Source organism: Coturnix japonica, chromosome 5 (assembly GCF_001577835.2).
Source record: "Coturnix japonica isolate 7356 chromosome 5, Coturnix japonica 2.1, whole genome shotgun sequence".
Classification (NCBI taxonomy): domain Eukaryota; kingdom Metazoa; phylum Chordata; class Aves; order Galliformes; family Phasianidae; genus Coturnix; species Coturnix japonica.
In genome coordinates, this window is record NC_029520.1 from 4618849 (window position 1) to 4635252 (window position 16404).

Consider the following 16404-nt stretch of genomic DNA (forward strand, 5'->3'; position numbering starts at 1 on the left):
GAGACAGGAGCATGTGGCTCCTGAAACCCAATTATCTGAAAATATGCTTATTGCATTGCTAATAAGGGAGGGAAATAGTGCCACTAGGTGCTGGCTTCAGTTGCCTGGCTGGGAGTGTACTGGGAGATGCAGAGAAGTGTGTTGGTTCCTCACAGTGATGAAAGAAAATAAGGTTATGGAGTTGGTGGTCTGTGAAAAAGGAATAGAATTAGATTTGGTCCAGAAGCTGAAACAATACATACATTTTAGGTGCTGTGACAAAACTTATCTAGATCTTTATTTATCTACTTTTAATATACAAAACAGGCTGTAGATCTTTTGTATGGGATTATGCTTGCCTGTCTCGCTTTCTATTCAAGGAGCATTGCACAATGATTAAAAGCTGGGATCATGGCTCTTACTGAGGCAAGGGTAAGTGGCTCATCAATTAGCAGTCTATTGATTTGAGATTGTGTAAGAGTACTCCAATGTACTCAGATTAATACTGGCTTATACAACTTTCTGTAGTAGCATTTGTAATTTGCCTCTGAAGTGCTCTCAGTAGCTCTTCCCTTGCTCTGTCTGTTCCAGACAGTGTCAAGATTTACTGTTCCTCTGTTCTTCTTTGGAGTTAAATAGGTCCTAATGCTAAAGAAAGGACACACCAAACCATGGGCACGTAGGAGTAGAAGGATGTGTTGTCAGCTATGGGAAAGTCAGAAAGCCTATTTCCAAACCCTTGCAGATGGGTTAATGCTGTTGCTAGGAAAACATTTGCCCTTTAACAGATCTGAAGGGAGGTAATGCTGACAGTAAGGAGTACAGGCCTAGCAAGATTTTAAGTTTTTGTGTGACTTTTATTTCTGGAAAAGAAAGGGCACTGGCAACAACAGCTGCCTGTAGCACATCTTCCCCTCCTGTTATTTATTTATTTGTTTGTTTGTTTGTTTGTTTGTTTGTTTCTTTTCACACTTGATTTCTAATATGGATTCCAGGCATGATTCAGCAAATGGGGAAGAAGTTTTTTTACAGACGTGGATTGGCACAGCATTAGATTTAAAAAATAAAATAAAGCAAAACCCTAATAATTATTATTATGATAAGAATGGATTCTCTTTGTCTGAAGCATATACAAGTCTAAACAAATATGCGTAAGCCTTAATTTAGAGAAGGTGGTTTGTTGGATTCTTACAACTGCAGAGAGTTATTTGCTGGGAAGGCAGATTTGGATTAACGAGGCTTGCTGCCCTAAATCTGAGAGGCTCCAAACTCACCTCTGGGCTCAACATGGAAATTATAAAACTACTGCTGTGCATTATCTGGATATTTGTTCCTATCTGAGTGCATGGCCAGGAGACAGAGAATGATTCTGTGATATAGAAATGCCAGAAATGGCACTGACAGCTGCGGTACTTTTCAACTTCATCTGAAACGCTCACTATAGATTTAGATCTGGGACAGCATTTTTATACATGAGAAACAGATTTTTAAAGACAACACCAAAACCTCAGAAGAATTTGCAGCCTGTCCTCATGCTCCCCTAAAAGATTTCTTTTTCTTCTAAACTGTATGTGTTGAGTATATACACATATGCACACAAGCTATTCACCTCGGGTAGGCAGTGATGAGGTCCTGCTGCATACTGAGTTGAAAGCACACTGGGCAAACACGAGTACGAGGACAGAAGAGAAAAAACCTTCAGATGGAGATAGGAACTTGATCAGTGTGGGAAAAGAGAGATTTTTTTCAGGTGTTCCTGAGAGTTGGTGGTGATTGCATTTTAGCATATGATTAGAACAGCTTGCATTTGGATATTGTTGATATCTAATGGAGAGTGGATAATTTTCAGCAATTTAAGTGAGAATTAAAATGACACATGTCTCCTTTTGTTGAAATGGTGGCACTGTGTTCCATGTTACTGGTCAAAATAATTTATATGGCTGATGAGAGCAATACTATATTGACAGCAACATTAGAAAGAAGCCCATAAATGAATTATGACAGTACAGACCCTCGTAAAGCAGCACTATTTTTCTTTTTACAGATTTAAAACTCCAGAAACTTGAGCCCATGGTTTCCATGCCTTCTCCTTCTCATGTGCAGCAGCTGAAAACTTTCTTCCCTGCTTCAAAGAAGACTCATCTTAAATATGAGGTCAGTCCAAGTGTTTTTCATCACTGTGTGTATCCTCCAATGACCCAAATCTATTAATTTTGTTGCTTCTTCAGTTCTCAAAGAACAGTAGAGAAGGGACTTACCATCTGGAGAGTGCTGGTGACGTGCACAACCATGTGAACATAGCTCCCATTCCTACACAGAAGTTTTAATATTGCTTTCACTTTCTCTTAAGATTATCAAAACTGGAGACCGATCCCTTGTGATCCCTGTGTTAATTGTGCTGTTTATGATAATAACTTTCTTGATTATTTTGGATGATTTGAGTTCTGAGACTTTTCTCATACATGTGAGAGTGCTTCTGCATGTTTTAAGATACGAAAATTGCTCTGGTGTATTCCTGTTAAATTGCATGGTAATAACTATACAATATCCCACATAAATTATGACTGTGGAGACTTACCTACTTGTCCTTGCCTCAGCTAATTATATTTCACCCTCATTCACTTTTTTCATGCAGTCACTTCAAATGTGTATTTTTTGGTTCCCTAAGTCTGTAATAGCTATAGTACATGCCCTGATAGAGTGGGTTGCAGTTACAGGGGGAAGTCTTGCTGAACTAAATGTTAAAGACATTTTAGTCTCTAGACATACAATCCTCAAGTAATTGTGTATTTTAATGAATAAATGCTTCTAATGCATTGTTCAAATGCCTGAAACCTGGACACCTGGGGGAAAGTCTTAGTGCAGCGGTAGTTCAGCACAGGTCAGACCTGTTACCTCCTTGTTTTTTAGGGGCAGACCATGAGTGTAAGACCCCGTATCAGGTCCATGCTGTCTAGACCATGGCTGGTGAGGAGTGGTCTGAACAGAAGGGCAAATCCTCAAACCTGCCTTGCCTCTCCTGAGGTCCTGACATTACACAGCTGTAACCACAGGCACTGGGTTCATGCTCGGACTTCAGAGCTGTCCAGACCTACACTTTTAACAGGCATCAGCTTATCATGCTTTATGTTGAAGACCCTTAAATGAGGAGTTCTTACCAGGAAGAGACAGACATGAATTCATAGAATTGTAGAATCGTTAAGATTAGAAGGACCACTAAGATCATCTCATTCAACAGTCAACACATTCCCCACCATGCCCACTGAACTGTCCCTCAGTGCCACGTCTCCACATTTCTTGAAAACGTTTAGGGACAGAGACTCCACCACCTCCCTGAGCAGCCTGGGTCAAAGCATAACCAAATTCAAACCCTTACTTAGTGCAAAGCATCTACTACTTCAGGATGGCCACCAAACAGAGGGACTATCCAAACACCAGACAGGTTTTCAGCTGTTTCACTCATTTTTAAAAGCACGTTACCCTTGGAAGGAAGATTCTTCTAGAGCACATTTGGCTCTCTCCTCATTTTGTCTTGGGTGGTCAGATGTGTTCCAAGGGCAGCCTTGCTTGGCAGGGCTTGCTGGGGAGGGCAGGTCTGGCTGCACGTCTTCCTAAGTCCCAGAGAAGCTGAGGCTGTGCTGTGCCCATCCCCTTGCCTTCTGGTTTGTGCTGTCCCAGAGGAGCAGTGCTGTTATTCGGAGACCTCTTTATTCAAAAACTATTTTTGGATGAGGTTTTTCAACACATTAATACCAGTGCCTCCAGAGTTACAAGCAAGCTGTTAGCACAATAGGAAATAGGAGTACTTTCCCTGTGAAGACCTCAGTTAACCACTTCGATTTCTGCCATTTCCATTTTTCCCTTTCTGAAGCATTTATAGCTATTATATCCCATTTTATCTTGCAAAAATCACAGTAAGAAATTAAAATTCCTCAAAGGGAGGAAGATGTTTTTGTCAAAACACTTGTCAGCTTCACAAACAGTGAGGTATTTCAGTCAGATTTAGAGCCATAATTTCTGAAAATCTTACCAGTTTTCCTGGTGACATTGTTGCTGTATTAACCTTTCTATTCTCTCTCTGGCTTCTTCTACTGTCAGATATTATCAGAGTCGCTAAGCATCTCACGCATAAAATCAATAGCAAAAGTAAAATCTCTACAGGGGTTCATGGTCTCTGGCAATGCTCCTTTTCCACTGGTAAAATTTTTTGCTTAAGTCAGGGCTTTTTGTTTCATTTGAAGAACAGTGAGGGAAGATTTTAGAGAATAAATGCAATGTTTGAATTGTGTGCGCTGCGTCCGTGACAAAAAGGTTCCTTTGAGATCCTGGCAGCTGATCTGGGGGCTCCCCCTGATGCTGATCTGGGGCACCATGTCCCCACCCATACCCACTGCCCGAGATGATGTGCGCTGGGGATGAGGATGCGCTGCACACCAGCCCCAGAAGTGTTTGATTCCAGTGGAACTGGGCACTTTTCTTTGTTTCTAAACCCCTCTCGTCCATCTGCTGAAGTACTTCATGTCTTCATTTGTCCCCTCCACACCTCTGACATGTTTCTCCCCTTGGGAATCTTTTTCAGGATAGATAGATGCTTTTTGCTTTCTTCTCACATGGAAACTCTTCCACACTTTTGGATCACTTTCATCTCTCTTGTCTAAAACCTACCACTATCCCCTTTTTTACGTGGAGAGAACAGGAGCACGATGAATCAACACAGGTATGGATGCGCCAAGGGTTTAGAAATGGGATAATGATGTTTTCTGTTTCTCATATCATTTTTTCATTTTTCAGTGTGCTGATGAACCCTGCCTTAATAATCTTGACAATGACATTGTAGAGGGCTTTTTTATATTGTCATTTGCATTGCATTTTAGAAAGGAAGAAGTATTTCAGTAACTTGTGAAGCATAAAAGCAGGTGCTGCATCTTTCAGTTTCACAATTTAACCCAAATGGCCTTCTGTGTCATTAGCTTCATGCAGTCCTGCTGAAAAGAACTATAAACTACCATCTAGGCTAGTTTCCTTCCACATTAAATTTCCTGTGGCAACATATGTGCTTGTTGTGTAGCTGAGGCTGATCCAAAGTGTGCAGCAGCGCTCTGGGCAGGGTCATGCCTGCAGTTACCCCATTGTGTTGCACTCAAAGGAGCTGACAGCTCCCAGTTACCAGCCCTAATTTTGGACTACTCAAATTTTGGGAAACTAAGGGAGAAAACTGAGTTTTCAGGCACTGCAGGCTCTCCGTCCCCGGAAAACTAATGTTAGATTGGCTATGTCCACTTAGAGCAGTCTCATGCCTGCCCTTGGTTATGCTGGGGCCAGTGCCTCCGTGGCTAGGGAAGCAGCTACTGGTATTTTCTCTTCTATTGCTAGTCCCGGAGCATGTGTTTTTCAGTTAGATTAGAAAACCTGAGACATCAGTTTGTGCTGCTTGATTGGCAGGTTTTGCTTTTGTGGTACATGCAGTAACAGTGGGAGAATATTTCTGTGGTTCCTCAGGATGCTTTGCAAGCATTCACCTCTGATTGATTTTCTTGCTTTCCCACTAGCTTGCACAAGAAAAGCATAGCCTGTACCAATGCTACAATGTTTGAACATGAGATCATGTGCAATAGCAGCTTTCATTCACCCTTACCTTGTTGAAACGATGTAAAAAGACAAGGCTTAATTTGTGAAATGGGCCATCTGTTCTCGTACAAACTGCATAACAGAATGCACAACTATTTCAATTAATATAGTAAACTATCTTTAACCACTGGGCATGATTCTGTATGTACTCTTGACTGCAGAAGATGTAAGTGTCCTCTGCTCTAATTATTCTTGATTCTACCTCCTCATATTTCCGTTTAAAGAAAAGGAATGACAACTCGTCTCACTGGGAGCAAAGTTTGGATCACAAATAATTAGACAAAATGGTACTACAAACTCCAGCAGACAGGATATCTCCATTACAGAGAGTTATGTTGTCATGCCTTTGACCATCCTCCCATCAATCTATCCATCAACAAATTAAAGTTGGCTAAAGAGCCACTTATCTTGAGTGCTTTTTACCCCAATCGCTGTCAATCTAGGTAAATATTTTCCCTAGGCAGAGTTTACATATTTAACCACGTTTTAAGAGACAGTCTCCTTGCTACTGATATATCCAGCAAATTGCACACACTTTTGCTGTGCTTCCTGATTCTTCATTAAAAGAACCCTGCCTCTACTTGGTTTGTTTTTAAAGATAGGAGGTGGCAATCTGAAAAAACAAAGTCTAGGAATTGATTTTGTTCTCTTAGATTGGAATTGTGTTCCAAAGATGATTCACACCAATAATGGATCAAATGTGTGAATGAGATCAAAAATAAAAAGCAGAGGTTTCTCAGCAAGCCTGGTTTGAGGAATATGGCCATGCTCCTGCATCTGACTTTCATAATTTAAACCATGATACCATAAATGACTCCAGGGCTTCATGATGAACATAAACAATATGAGCAGCATTGCATTTGCAGTCTAATAAATATGTATGTGCCAGTGAATACACTGTTAAAGATATTACTTTCTCCCTATTATTTATTTTTCATTTAATTGATACATAGAGCAGTTCACACTCTGCCTGCTGCCTATCAGACACAGGCAAAGGAACAGCGGTCTTAGTTATTAGCATTAATGTATGCCTAGTGCTTTTCAAAAGGCACTCATATACACACATGCGCATAGAAGGGGTGAAATTCCCCACCTTCTGAAGTCAATAGGCTACTTACCATGGCTGTCAGTAATGACGGGGGCTGTTCCCAAAGCCCACTGTCAGTAAATCAAAATACGACTGAGAACAAACGCACTGCTGTGGGCAAAGCTTGAAGGTTGTTAGGGAAGCAAGGGAGGAATAATAACCTGATATTTCCCATTGGTCATTAAAGATGACTTATCTTTCTCTCACAAATATCTAGCAATTGTGGCAGCTAGCGGGATCTAGCCAAGGAGTGACACACACAGCTTTCACACTGCTGTTCATAGGCAGGACAAGGGCTGTGAAAGCTCTGGGAGCTTTATACCCTTGTGCCCATGCTGTGTGGAATCCAGGTCCCCATGCAGCAGCAGGGAGCTCAGCACTGCTGCTTGCTGTAACCCTGCAGGCTGCCCATGTGCTGCTTCAAGCACTGCACTCCATGCAGGAAGAGGTATGGTCTTGCAGTTGCAAAATGAACAACTGTGTGTTGTTAGGATTCCCTACAGTGAAGTGTGATGCAAGATAATGCTTTTGTGTTGTCAATATGTAAGTTGGGTGATACTCTACTGATCTTAGCAGAAAAGCATGCTCTAGGAAAGATAAGCAAGCCTCCTCATCAAGGAGTCCCAATGAGCAGCGCAGCACTGATGCTTTGCTATCCCTGCTTTTTGTACCAGGGCAGATCACAAACAGTATCTCCTCTCCATGTCAGCAATGTTCACTTCAGGCATCTTGCTGTTCACAGGCTTTCTTCTTGGATGCAATCAAAGCAGAAGCAAAGAAGGTGGAATTTTCCAAGCGTGGCTGCTTCTGAGCACAGAAACATCACCTGAGACTGAGGGTCTCTGCCTTGCCTGATGTTGGTGCACACTCAGCTCTGTCTCATTTCATCTGGCAGTGCTTCACAGGACTCTCTGGAGAAGCTGTGTGTTCCATGAGGGGTGTGATGGACTCTTCCTGCCCAGCAGTTTTCTACCACTGCCCCTGCAGGGTGCTGCTAGTGGCCTGTGTTCACCAAACAAGTTAGGGAGGGCATGTTCCCCATTGACTGACACAGAACAGGTGTGGTAAGGTAAGTGGCATAACCTGTCCTTACACCCAATTCTCATTCTACTGCCTGTTCTCATGAGCTCAAGTGAGAGGTTTACTCTAACAACAGGAAAAGATGCAACTTCTCCAACCTGTCTAATAGACACATTAAGTTAATGGTGGGTGTCTTTCTGTCCTCTATTTGAGCAGGTCTCACTTTGCCCAAAGCTGAGGTGAGGAAGACGTTCCCAACCTGAGGCTCTTGGCAAGTTGCATGAGATCTCTCATTGCAGCCTTCCTGTGCATTTCCTGTGTGTAGGGGTGAAATGCCAGCCAGTGTTTGGCTCTCTGAACCACAGCCATGTCTTCAGCCTGGTGGCTTGAGCAAGCCCTTCAAGCATGGATGGCTTCGTATTTGCTGCTAAAGGAGACTTCAGCAGAAGCCAAAGGTGGTAAGATGGCTGAACAGCGGTGTGGGAGCAAACTCCATCTTTTAGCGCTTGATTTCCTCATCTTAACTCTGCATAAACGCTACTTCTGTGCATTTATTTATACTCAAGTTTAAGTGCCTGTGCAAATTATAGCACAGACAGCCAGAACAGAAATGAGGCATTTAAATGGTAAATAAACACTGCTTGTGCATGCTGGTGCTTTTATAAATAATATCCCCTTTTAAGCCTTATTCTTTGCCATACAGAAATGTCACTTTTCAGAACATCTGAACCCACAGACAACATGCATCAATCTCTTTATATGCTTATTTAAAGAGTATATCAAACTATTTCTGCAAGCCAAGGGGACTAAATTATCCATGAATTCCAGATAAGCATCCTTAACCCAGAAAATGTCAACAGTTTTCTATAATAATTGTCCCAAATGCAGCAACTGTGGGTCTACAATACCTCTATGAGGAGGGACATGAGCCGTACAGTTCTGGATTTGTGCTTGTCTCTGAGAACGTTCTGTATTTTGTATATGATGCTCTACATGTCTGTCTGCCCTTGCAGGTGTGTGGTGCTTGTAAGGGGGAGCTTTGCTGGAAAAAGCCCGGGAGAAGCTCTTGGCAAGTAGGCTCTGGTGCTGTAGCAGAGCCACTCCATGCTGATGGTAAAGCAAGGTATGTCGATGCAATGGGGTTTTTCCATCCCTCAGGTGAGGCAGTGTTTGTTGGCAGTGTTCATCTGCATTATTACTGCTTGCAACTGTCAGAAACCGTTCAAAGCTCCTACCATTATCACTGCACTTATTACCGTGATAAGTCCTGGTTATAAATGCGGTCCTGCAGTGGCTCCTGGTTGGACTTTTTGCTGCCATTCTTTGGAATGGAAAGCATTGTAAAGCCTTCTCCCTTGCTTTGTCTTTTGACTCTTGAGCTTCTTTCAATGAATTCTGGATTTAAAGCCACCTTCCTGATGTTCTTTATCACAACATTTACGATGCACACCTATAAACTTTTCCAAATTTTGCCTGGTACCCTTGCAGTAACTTCTGCTCATCATTACTTCCCAGGGAGACATCAAGTATTACACCTAAAACATTGTAGTGGGCATACAGGTGGTTCACTGGATGCAGGTTCAACCAGCAAACCTTCATGCACTCTGATGCACTCTGACAAGGAAGAGCTGACCTCACAGAAATATGTCTTTCCACCCTGGATGCAGAGCACAGGTAGGACATTTCATGCAGTGTGGAGCTACACTTGCTCTGAAGTACATGCAAAACCTTCCCTGAAGTTAGCAGGAGAGGAAAGTGTCTCTATGACCTTTTGTGTCTAATAAGCAGAGTGTGGTGGTGGATTTTATTATGGATGCAGTTTTGCCATAAGATTATAAGATGCAAAACTGGGGGGGCGGGAGGGAGGGGAAATGAATACTGGGCAAAAGGGACTGAGGCAAAACACATGAGCGTTATCCAGTCTCCTCCTAATGTGCTCTCTCAGAGTGGATAATAATATAAACATTCATCCATTAGAAAAAAACTACCCTTTACTGCCCCCCATTAAATACATTGGCAGTCCTATTAAAATACAAGTCAGATTTGTGTTTAATGATCTTGAAAGGAAAGTAATTGCTTGAGTATTACCATTCAAATGTTCTTGCAGCAGCATATAATATTTACAGTCTGAGCGGCACTTCTGAGCACAGCACAGCACTGAAGATTGCCCAGCCTCTTCACAGGAACAGCCTGCATGGCCAAGAGCTCAGCTATGGAAATGATATGCTATCTGAGCACTGTACAACCTGGGAGAAACAACTTGGCAATTGGCTGCGTCATTTTTCAATTTTAATAAGCTCTCAAAAGAAAATCTTTTCAAACCCTGTACCTACTGCAGAGGCAGGGCTCGAATGCTGCCAGCGCTTGCTCAGGTGAGGAGCTCTGGTGTTGCTCCTATGAGCAAACTCCTCATTTTGGGTAGACTCTGTGCCAGCATCAGATACCGTGTCATGCTGAGAACAGTAGTATTCTTGCTATACGATTTGACTCATGATGATATCTTAAAAAGTGATGACATCACAGATGATTTTTTTCAGCTATTACCTATGTTTTCAAGGGAATATCCTCAAATCGAAACTTGTTTCAGCTGAGGAAGAAGGGGATGTAAAAGCAAATTCAAAGAGGAAACAAAATAGATTTTGTGATGTATTTATTTGTACAAGTTTATCAGGCGTGAACATGGAGAGTATTTCATAAAGCAAGCGGCAGGTGTGCCACAAAGAGTATCAGAACTTTTCTGACAGGAAAAACAGATTCCTTGTCCTTTTGTCCTTCTCTCACCTGCCTGGCCCACCAAGGCCTTTGTCCTTCAGGGGTCCTTCAGTGTGATGGTAATGTCCTGGGCTGACATGGGCCACCTCTTGCTCTCTGTTAGGTGGCATAGGGAGGCCAAAGGCATCACTGAGGTTCTTGCACCCACCTGCAAACAAGATTAATTAAAAAATATTAACAACTCAAAATGTCCAGGGCAATGCTTTTTGGTCAGACATGCCTGTTCTGAGAGAGATAATCCTGCCGTAGTGCATTAGCCTGTACAGCCTCAGGTGCCACCACCAGGTACCATCCCAAGCAGGGAGGGCAGCAGGGACATGAGCTGGAAGGGGCCAGATAAGATGCAGCAGAGCACCACCATGTACTGATCCATCTAGTGTCATGGACTGGATACTACTGTCACTGCCTGGGGGCCTAAGATGGCTTTATTTGTAAAGGGACGCATTATAGAGTTTTCCTCCTTGTATGCACTGAACTGACACTCTGTTTTGTTTATTAGGAGGAATTGTTCCTGGTTGCCACCTTTCTCCACCTCAGCCAGCCCAGATAACTCCATGAACTAGTGGTTGAGACACTGCAGATACAATGGTCCTGGTTCTCCTTTACTCTAGAACCTTGGATTGTGCCCATCACCAAAAAGAAGCACAAAGTGGATGTAAAGGTACTTCATGCACAATCCTGAGGCAATGCCAGGAACCTTAGCACAGGTAAGAATGAGACTTGAGATCTCTACAAGTACTATGAAATGCATGCACACTGCCCATGAGCAAGCAAAGGGGAAGAGGCAGAGAAGCAGGAAAAAGGAAAACAATTCCTGTTTATTCAATCTGTAATCGTAGGGAAGAGCAGACCCTTCAAAGCTTCCTAATTCTCTAACTGGCACGTTTTAAATTTCTAGCTGGAACACATCGTGTGCAGTCCACAAACCCAGGAAGAAATGCACCTACACAGTTTTAATGTGACTCGCCTCAACTTCAGGTCAACCAAGCAGTACATCTGGATGACACAACACATTGCTCTTGAGAGCCCCAACAAAGCTCTTGTGTTGTTGCTGTGCTTTGGACTGAGTGTTATTCAGGCTCGATGACCAACTGGTGGTGCTAATGCTTCATTGGATGGGAGGTGAAGGAGGGTTCATTACTCCTCACTAAATATGTACATGCATTACACAAACCCTCTGCAAATTACAAAGTAGCTTTCACCAACCTTGCAATTAAAGGATCCAGCTTGATTTTTAACAGACACTTGCAGGAAGCAGTTACACACATGTATACTGAAATTTCATATGGCAGCACTTTAATCACAGTGGTTTCAAGGAGCAGGCATTTGCTTAGGACTCTTGACCTTCAGTCCTTAGCCCTTACATCAAGGTTTTGTGTGTTCTCTTGTATGTGTGATAGGATGTTTATTGGGTGGGAGGGATGTTAGATACTCATGCAGTTACACAAAGGGCTGTGAAGCAGTAAAGCATCAAGCTAGGGACAGCGGGATGGCTAGCCACACTCAGAGCAACCCAGGCAGCTGATCAAACCTAAGGTCTAAGCCTCAGTGAACAGGTGTTGCTCTGTGTTTCAAGCATTGTGGTTGTTTACTGCAACAGACCTGAGCTCCAAGAACAGCAGAGCATGAGAAAACATCTCATTTATTTCAATGAGGGAGCCAAGGTGCAATTCTTTGTATCTGGTGGAGCTGTTTACTTACTTAGAGGTTTGAACCTAATGGTATTTTGCAACTCTGTCCCCTAGGTGTTGCACTGAGAGCCACCTGTAACAAAAAGGTCACTGACAAGTTTGCAAGGGGTTGTCCTGTTGCCTGGAGAGGAGAGGGGAGGAAGAGAATAATTTTCTTTCGCAGCACACAGACTGTGAGAAGAAAACCCCTTTTCACACCAGCCCTGACCTGTGAGGTTGGTTCCCTGGCAGGGCTGCACAGGAGGCACGCAGAGTAACAGCGAGGAATGGAGCGGGGACCAATGGTGTGATATGGTGGTCGGTGGTTTGTGACATTCCAGGTGATGACAGCCACCATAGTGTCGCATTGCCACTGAGTCTATTTATTCCCTGAAATCATCTTCCTCTGGTAGCTGCTATGTGTGTGGAGCAGCAAGGTACCTCCAGGCCAGCAGGAATGGCAGGTTGTGCCCATCCCCAGCCCTGTGGGCAGGGGCATAGTTCCTTATTTCCTCTGGACTAAAGCATCTGTGGGTGCTACACCAACATCTACCATCTACCACCCACTCTCCTGCAAAAACACCTTGGGAACTGTTGCATTCAGATGCTAGATTATGGCCATTCCACAAAAAGAAAACAGGACAGATGCCAAAATTGGGACTCCTCCAAGGTCAAACGCACAAAGGTCTCCCTCTCCTCCTCTTGCTTCCTGCAGCCTGCCATGCCAAATCGTGGCTGTGTTGCTGCTGGTGCAGGGTGGATTGTGTGGGGTATGCTAGTGAATGTGCTGCATTTCTGCATGCAGTCCTTGCCTTCTGACATTTGCAAATTTGTCCCTTAATCTCTGTGGTGCAGGATTTGCTGTCAAGAAACATTGTCTGGGATGAGCTGTTGGGATTCAGATTATCAACTAAACATTAATTATTCTTCTGACTAAACCCTCAACAGCTAGGCTAGATAATACAAATGTAAAGAAAGAAAGGAGTATGAGTCATGTTCTGTACTTGAAATCTAGAATGAATCCTACTGTAGGAGCAGAATCATATACCGTAAGCATATGTGTGCTGAGACATAACAGAGCGAGATCCTCAGCTGGGACTGAGCCAGGCATTGCATCTGGAACCAAAAGGCATGTTCATGAGTTGAAGCCCCCAATGTGCTTTATTTTGAAGACCCACAGGGATTACAGGTAACAAGAAGATCTGTCAGACTGTGCTGAGGAAACTAAAATCAGAATAACAAGGAAGATCTGTTGATTTTTTTGCTGTATAGAACTACTTTCTTATGAATCACATTTATGCAAGAAACTGCTCAGACACAGAAGTAGCATAAGCCCTTAGAGAAGCAGTAACTGGCAAAGTGTAAACGCAAAAACATCAAACCTTTGTGAATGAAATTCCCTCCTGCCTGATGTCTTCACTAGGCAGGAAGACCCATGTCTTCAGTTTGTGTAGGTGGCTGCTCTAATTGCACCACAGGTTTGTATTTATATTTATGTCCCTGTGTTCCATGCGTGGTAGAAATGTCGTAGTGCTTAATTTCATCATGGTGTTGTCTCTGTATTAAGCTGGTCTAGAGTGGAAGTATTTACTCTTCAGCCTATGCAACTAAGTGCTTTTAAGTCCAAGCCATGGCTCAGAATAGATCCATAAGGAGCTAATGAGAAGAATAAAAATCAGATAGTTAAAAAATGATGTAAGGTAGGGTCTTAATTTTTTATTATTAAATTCACAGTACATTAAATATTAAGTGTTCATAAACTTTGTTTTGTGCAGTGATAAATTAATAATATCTACATAGGCATGTTCTTTTACAACAGGGAGACCAAGAAATGTAGTACCGGAGGATCTTGTGTTGACAACTGAGGCTATTAGAATAGACTCCTTCATCCTCAATCATAAAAAGTAGGTAATGTTATTTCTTATTACTATTAAATGCAAAATGTCTTACTAGGAAACATGTATGTCATTACTAAAAATAAGTACCAGGAAATGTTTTGAGCAACGAAGAAAAAAATGTTCACAAATTGTATCTTGAGATAAATCCAGTGAAATGTTCTCTGCTAATCTCTGCCATGCTCACGCTGCTTTCCAACTTAATCTCATGTTAGCCCATAGCAGCTTGCATAAGGTTTATGTCCGAGGATGGGTGGTAATGACTTAACATGGCACGTTGTATTTTTGGGAATCATAACCAGCACTAATGGCCCCAAAATGCAGATCCTTGTGTTATCGAAATTTGTCTGCTGGCCTCTGTTTGGGAAAGGAAGGGTTAATGCTGTGTTTTACTTCTTTTCTGTGAGCAGTGAACAACTCACTGATTAAGGGATTTTGGTAACTTTTATTGAGGTTTTAGCAACATTATTCATTCAAACCAATCTAGTGGTTTGATAAGGCTTGGTGGAGTGTGTATCTTCAGTCTCCTCAAGGAGAAGAGGCTTGTCTTTAGAGAGGCCATGGAGGTGTAGTTCAGAGTTCATGTAGTCTGGATGATGGTTTTAGCAAGTTATCTGTACATAGCCCAGAGCTTTGGTGCCTGAAACCCACAGGGAATACTTCTTGGAAATGAGTGGGTCCAAATGTTGGTTGGCACAAACAGATGCTGGTTGTTGAGTTTGGAAATATTAAATATTTTCCCAAACTAGGGATAGAAAGAGAATCATTTGAGATTTATGGGAATGGCAGAGAAGGAGCACCCAGACCTTCTCAGGCAGTTCTTGCCCCAGTTTTTACCCAAGCCCCTCAGTTGGAGGCCTGGGTACAGCAGGGTTGGAGCAACACGTGCTCCGGCTGTCTGTTCCAACGGCCCCAGCCAGCTGATGGGAACTAGGACATGCTGAGGAGCGGGCGCTCCCCACTCAGCTGCTGCAGTGGGCTCAGACCAGCTGGAACACTGAGGGCCGCCAGCAGCTCCCTGCCAGCCCAGCTCCAGGGGCAGCTTGAGGAGTGAGCTGGTGGGGACAGTAAGGTCCAATGGGGAAGGGATGAGCCCCAGGGGGAGCAGCAGCTGTAGCTCCCTGCCATGCTTCCCCAGCCCTATGCCCACAGCACAGCCCTGCCCATCCCTTCCCACTCTGGGGGCTCTGCCTGAGGGTGCCTCACCATCTCTCAGGCCTTCAGAGCAGTGAGTAAGTGACCTTGTGCCTGTTTGGATGTGAGGAGGCAGAAGGGAGCCTAGTTTCAATGACAGAGTGCCAGTGTCCCCCTCCCCCTCTACACCAGCTGGGTGACCCAGCTTTTTGCTACATCAAAGCATGGGAAGAAAACCACCCCTGGCCAGGCACACTGCTGTCCCCATCCCACAGGGATCTGTCAAGCTGAAACTGCACCCCTGGCTGTGCTTGTAGGGCAGCCAAAGCACTTCCAGTCCCATTGGCCCCTAACTCCATGGGGAACCCCCAGAGGAGCGCAGGGTGAGCCCCTCTGCATCGTGTCCCAGGTTGCTGCCAAACTGTGCTGTCCCACTGCTTTGCCCCTCAGCTCTGCGCCTTGTTTTGCCATTGCATTTTGTTTTAAAACCGGTCCAGCCCTTACAAGACAGGGCACTGATTTCTCATCCCGACTTCCTTTATTCCTTGCAAACCTCCTCTAGAAGGGCCTTCCCGGACGAGCCGAGCTGCAATGCGATCGGCTTTTCACTGCAGTCCTCGGGAGTCACTTGGTCAAGTAAAGCTGCTGTATGTAAACGCTGCATTCACTGCATAACAATTGGAGTGAAGTTTTTATGCACAGGGCTTTTTATTTTCCAATCAGCGGCACTGAGTTGGGACTTTTGGGCTAAACTGGTAGCTCTGGGCAGCTTTGAAGCATCACAAGTGGAGGGTTTTGTCTGCGGAAGATTTACTAGCAGCGATCTTTTATTCAGCCGTTTTATTAGCCTCCTTTTACATATGTATAGCGGTGAGGGGGAAAAAACCTGTTGTTGGTGAAGTGCAGAGTCTATTTCCCCTGTGGAATGCATATACACACAAAAAATAAAGTAAATTGTGTGAAAACCTGTGGCCCATAGGCCTCCCCAGCCAGCAAAATATCACCTTTAGGTAAGGTTTTCCCATAGCACCTCTGTGCCCTCACCCTGGGGCTGAATGTTGGGGCTGGGGTAAGAAGCACACAGCTCTGGGCAGCGCTGCTGGAATCAATCTACTCACCGGCAGTGAAAGCAGAGGGAAGTTTTCTCCCACTTAACACGTTTTTTATAATTTTCCCTGAAATTTGTTGTTGAATTGAGCCCCGATGCGTGGACAAATTG

At 43.7% G+C, this 16404-nt stretch overlaps 1 long non-coding RNA gene across 7 annotated transcripts in view; it reads left to right on the forward strand.

The window, feature by feature from the left end:
• Window positions 1–16404, forward strand: part of LOC107314369 — a 48946-nt gene that overhangs the window by 23623 nt on the left and 8919 nt on the right. For 4 of the 7 annotated variants that reach the window (XR_004307539.1, XR_004307540.1, XR_004307541.1 and 1 more), the window contains exons 4-9: window positions 2024–2133; window positions 7437–7763; window positions 7931–8172; window positions 8728–8837; window positions 9230–9388; window positions 10986–14060. This is a non-coding gene — a long non-coding RNA (uncharacterized LOC107314369). Of the gene's footprint in view, window positions 1–2023; window positions 2134–7436; window positions 7764–7930; window positions 8173–8727; window positions 8838–9229; window positions 9389–10985; window positions 14065–16404 lie in introns of all 7 variants that reach the window. The other 3 variants (XR_004307544.1, XR_004307545.1, XR_004307543.1) reach the window with 3 other exon arrangements.